At 43.1% G+C, this 5,752-nt stretch overlaps 1 non-coding gene across 1 annotated transcript; it reads right to left on the bottom strand.

Moving 5' to 3' along the window:
• Positions 1-4,746: 4,746 nt before the first annotated feature.
• Positions 4,747-4,909, bottom strand: LOC142447743 (U1 spliceosomal RNA). The gene has a single exon (XR_012784400.1). It is a non-coding gene; the product is annotated as a U1 spliceosomal RNA (small nuclear RNA).
• Between the last annotated feature and the right edge of the window lie 843 nt (positions 4,910-5,752).

The following is a 5,752-nucleotide window of genomic DNA, read 5'->3' as shown; positions in this document are numbered from 1 at the left end:
CACCAGGGCCACTGTAGTGTCAGCTTGTGTGCTTACCAAGTACGCTTTGATATTTTTTTAAATTCTGGAACCAAAAGTTTTCTCATTTCTCTGTCTAGTTCTATAAAATTCATGGTAATGATGTTATGTAGCTGTAGTATTTTCAGCATTTTGAATGTAGGGAGGTTGATCCTCTGGTTTATTTGTCCTCCAGGTTGCTAGAATTGGATGTTTAGCATGAATTTTAAAACTGTTGATAAGTACATATGGGTGCTTTTAGAACGTCACGTCTTTTAAAAATTTTTTTAACATTTTATTAGGAACTCATACAACTCTTATCACAATCCATCCATATATCAATTGTATAAAGCACACCTGTACATTCTTTGTCCTAATCATTTTCAAAGCATTTGCTCGCCACTTAATCCCTTTGTATCAAGTCCTCTTTTTCCCCCTCCCTCCCCGCTAACCCCTCCCTCATGAGCCCTTGATAAGTTAAAATTATTATTTTGTCATATCTTGCCCTGTCCGGCATCTCCCTTCACCCCTTTTCTGTTGTCTGTCCCCCCAGGGAGGAGGTCACATGTAGATCCTTGTAATTGGTTCCCTCTTTCCAACCCACTCACCCTCTACCCTCCCAGTATCGCCCCTCACACCCCTGGTCCTGAAGGGATCATCCACCCTGGATTCCCTGTGCCTCCAGCTCCTATCTGCACCAGTGTACATCCTCTGCTCTAGCCAGACTTGCAAGGTAGAATTCGGATCATGGTAGTTGGGGGGGAGGAAGCATTTAGGAACTGGAGGAAAGCTGTATTCTTCATCAGTGCTACATCACACCCTGACTGACTCATCTCTTCCCCTAGACCCCTCTGTTAGGGGATCTCCAGCGGTCAACAAATGGGCTTTGGGTCTCCACTCTGCACTTCTCCCTTCATTCACTATGGTAAGATTTTTTTTATGATGATGCCATATAGCTGATCCCTTTGACACCTCGTGATCACACAGGCTGGTGTGCTTCTTCCATGTGGGCTTTGTTGCTTCTGAGCTAGATGGCCGCTTGTTCACCTACAAGACTTTAAGACCCCAGACACTATTTCTTTTGATAGCTGGGCACCATCAGCTTTCTTCGCCACATTTGCTTATGTACCCGTTTGTCCTCGGCGATCATATCATGGAGGTGTGCACCCAATGATATGATTTTTTGTTCTTTGATGCCTGATAACTGATCCCTTCAGAACCACATGATCACACAGGCTGGTGTGTTCTTCCATGTGGGCTTTGTTGCTTCTGAGCTAGATAGCCGCTTGTTTATCTTCAAGCCTTTAAGACCCCAGACGCTATCTCTTTTGCTAGCCGGGCACCATCAGCTTTCTTCACCACATTTGCTTGTTCACACGCTTAGGTTTCAGCGGTTGTGTCGAGAGGGTTAGCATCATAGAATGCCAATTTAATAGAAGAAAGTATTCATGCATTGAGGGAGTGCTTGAGTAGAGGCCCAAGGTCCTTCCGCCACCTTAATACTAAACCTATAAATATAGGCACATAAATCTATTTCCCTATCCTCATATATATATTTGCATATGTACATGTCTTTATCTAGACCTCTATAAATGCCCTTTGCCTCCTAGCTCTTTCCTCTATTTCCATTGACTTTCCTCCTGCCCCACTATCATGCTCCGTCCCCACCTGGGTTTCAGCTATACCTCTTTGTTACATTACCTTACCCTTGATCATTCCTACCAGGCCTGCCACTCCCACCTCACCACCAATTTGGATCCCATGTTCTTCCCTTGTCCCTGGGTTTGTTAACACCACTTCCTTACCCCCCCCTACCCCCCACCCCAAGTACCCCCGGAACTGTCGGTCCCGTTGTTTTTCCTCCAGATAGTTCATCCAGCCTATCTTATTTAGACAGACCTGTGGAGATAATAACATGCACAGAAACAAGACAGAGGAAAACAAAGCAACAGTATACAACAAAACAACAACAACAAACCACTGACAAAGAACAAAACAAAACACATCAAGAAAGAAAAGCTTGCAGTTAGTTCAAGGATTGTTTGTTGGCCTTTAGGAGTGTTTTCCACTCCAGTCTATTGGTGCACCACGCCTTGGCCCCAAAGTCCACTTTCAGCATTCCCTGGGGACCTTGCTGCTCCATTCCCTTGCTGTTCCACTGCACTCCCCCAGTGCTTTGCCTCTGTGTGGTGGGATCAGATCAGGCGCAATTCCCACATTGTGTCTCCAGTGCTGTCCCCTGTAGCGCCATTGGTCACTGAGGGGCATCATGTCTCCTAGTGGGACCAGCCATGTTGTTCTCTCTGTGGACTGGCTGCTCTAATCAGGAACATCATCCTCATGGCCTGGTGGGCCAGGATGTGCTCCACTCTCTCCTCCTGCCCCTTCATCTGCTCCCGTGTGCTCTGATCAGATATGTCCCTCTCCCGGAGCTGCAGAATCAATGTCATCCTTTGAAACAAATTCTTCTGGGGAGAGGGGCAGGCATCCACTTAAGTTTTGGTTCTGGGGCCAGCCTCCCAGACCTCTCCACTGGTTCCCTACTCCACGCAGGAATTTTGCATTCACACCTTGAGGCACAGGGTTGAAGTCTGGTTCCTCTTTCCCTGTGGAGATATAAACAATACCCTCCCCTTGGGTGGGTTAGCGCCCTATGCCCCCGCTCCCCTTTTCTTCCTTATATTCATCCTTTTTTTTTTTTTTTTACCTTTTCTCACCTCCTCCCCAGTTGTCTACCATGTGCATCCCTGGATTTGATCTGGTCTCTGCCATACTACACGGTCCTCACCCCAATAATGTTTGTATACAGTAGCTTTTTCCCTATGCCCCTTTTGCAATTTTTTTAATACTTACCTCAGCGGGCTCATGTTGTACTTGTCCTTTTGTGCCTAACTTACTTCGTTTAGCATGATTTCCTCTAGTTCTTCCCATGCCGCTATATGCTTCATATGTTCATCACTGCTTTTTAGTGATGTGTAGTACTCCATTGTATGTATAAACCACAGTGTTTTAATCCAGTCATCAGTTGATGTAAATTTGGGTTGCTTCCAACTCCTTGCAATTGTGAACTGTGCCACAGTGAACATTGGAGCACAGATGTCTGGCCTTGGTTTGTTTCTTGCCTCTTCTGGGTATATGCCCAGTAGGGGGATTGCTGGGTCATATGATAACTCTATTTCCATCTGTTTTAGATATCGCCAGATTGATTTCCATAGTGACTGTACATACTTACAGGTCCACCAGCAGTAAATGAGAGTTCCTGTCTCCCCACAGCCCCTCCAACACTTGTTGCTTTCTGATTTTTTGAATTGGGCTACTTTTGAGGGTGTCAGGTGGTACCTCATTGTTGTTTTAATTTGTATTTCTCTTATGGCTAAAGATCGGGAACATTTTCTCATATGTTTGTTGGCCATTTGGATTTCTGCCCCTGTGAAACTTCTGTCCAGGTCCTTTGCCCACCTCTCAAGTGGGCTATTAGTTTTTTTTTCTTTTTGGAAGCTAGCAGAGTATTGTAGATTTTAGTAATAAGGCCTTTGTCTGATGTGTCATTGCTAAAGATGTTTTCCCAGTCTGTGGACTCTCTTATTACTCTCTTTGTGAATTCTTTAATGTACACAGGTGTTCTATCTTCAGTATACCCAATTGTCAATTTGTGCCTCCTCTGTGTGTGTGTCCTTCCCTATTTCTGATAGCCTGTGTATTCCCTGCGCCAAAGTTCTCAAGTTGGTTGCAATTCGTCATTGATGGCCCTAATAGTTTGGAATTTAATCCACCTTGAGTTTATTCTTGTGCATGGAATGAGATAAGGTCTTGGTTCATTTTTCTGCAGGTAAGTATCCATTTTTGCCAGCACCACTTGTTAAAGAGAGCAGAATCTTACGTCTTAACATTAAAATGGCAGCCCTTTGTTTTTAAAGTACTACATATGTTGATTTGTTTTTAATTTAATTTAGAAAGCATTTTGTTGCAGAGATAATTCAAAATTAAAGGTCATTCTCCTAGGGGAAAATGAACTTTGGTTTCTTTGAAAAGTTTATCCAAAAAAAAAAATGAAAGGAAAAAGAAAAGCTAATCTGATAAAATTTTGTTTGCTTTTCTTAACAAAAGACATGATGCTGTGGAGTCATGCATCACTTATGTAATCATAAATCAGTAAGGGGAAGGGATAAAAGGAAAGCAAGCTGAATACTGGAATGATGGGTTCAATCCAAGAAGAGGCTTAAAGTATAAATGAGGGAAAGTTTTATAAGCAATGCAAAGAGAGACAAGTGCTGGAAGAATTAAACTGAGTCAGATGTCATAAAAGGCATGTTCTCATAAATGAGCAGACATAGTCCATAAATTGCATCTTTGCACATCTAAGCTTTTCATAGGGCCTGGCTGTTAAGTGTAGTAGTAAACATGCGAAGAGGAGATTTCTCAGCACAGGGTTCTTACTTCTCCAGTATTGTGTAGAGGAAGCTGTAGTGGCCGAGTTGCTCACAGGTTGGATGCTTACCACACGGTCAGCAGTTTGAAACCTACAGGGCTCCACGGGACCTGTGACGAGGCCTTCCACTTTCATAAAGAGTGACAGTCTCAGAACCCACAGGAGCAGTTCTCCTCTGCCCTATAGGCTCACTCTGAGTCAGAATAGAGAGGTTAGGTTTTTTTTAAAGTGTTGCACAGGTGAATGTAATATTATATTTAACTGTCCATTATAGTAATGGACTGATTTTTTTTCTTTCGTTTTCTTTTTTTTCTAAATATCAGGGGAGAGCACGAACGCAGTCCCCCACTACCACAAATAATGCAGTTGAGTTTTCCACATTTGGGGAAATCGCAGGAGTCAGCACGTCCAGAGTGCAATGGATAAGCCTCGCCCTGGAAAACCACCTTTGTGATCATGGTCTCTCCCCTGCCAAGTAAGTATAATGGACTGATTTTTAAAAATTAGTCAAATGTTTTCTTTCAGCAAAACACCCTCCTCGGTTTCATGAAATAAATTGGGTAAATTGACTTTTGGCTTTGTTTTTCATTTCATTTTTAAGTTTTTGTTTTTGGTGCTACGTGGTTACACAAAGCTACACAAATTAGAGGGCTGTACCTAGTCTTTTATTTGCACTCAGTTACATAGCATCCCGATGAAAGCCACTTGTGTCATCCTTGAAGATTAAGTAAGAAACAGCGGTGAATCAAGTAGGACTCCGACGGAAACTGAATCCCAGCTTGCAGTCGTGGATTTCCTGTTAGACGGAACCATATGAAACTGCCAGATGACTTTTTTGTCCTATAAAAACTGTAATAATATATAATAGTAACTCAACTTCCTCTCCTTTCTGGTCTCCCCTTCCTCAGCTGCAAAACAGAAAAATTCTGATCCACCTCATAAAGTAATTGCTTATGATTGAAACCAGGGCTTTCAGCAGGGTTTCTCCACTTCCACCCCTGCTGAGAATCTGCATTTCTATCCCAAAAGAACAAACAGATTGTCTTGAAAGAAGTGCATGCAGAATGCTCCCTGGAGGCAAGGATGACAGCTCTCGGTGTCCTGTTTAATGGCCACTTTTCTGTGACTCTCTGAACACCATTATGGCCTCGTGCCAATAGTCTTGCTCATCCAGAAGATTTGTCTTTTTTGTCTTATCTTGTCTTTGTCCTGTTTAAGATTCAATATATGGGTCTCTTCCCAGGAGAAAGATGAGGCTTTCTACTCCTGTGGGTACGAGTCAGAATCAACTCAATAGCAGTGAACGAGTTTCTCCCTGAGAACAGT

This window comes from Tenrec ecaudatus, chromosome 4 (genome assembly GCF_050624435.1).
Source record: "Tenrec ecaudatus isolate mTenEca1 chromosome 4, mTenEca1.hap1, whole genome shotgun sequence".
NCBI classification, from domain to species: Eukaryota; Metazoa; Chordata; class Mammalia; order Afrosoricida; family Tenrecidae; genus Tenrec; species Tenrec ecaudatus.
This window is presented reverse-complemented; position numbering and strand designations above follow the sequence as displayed.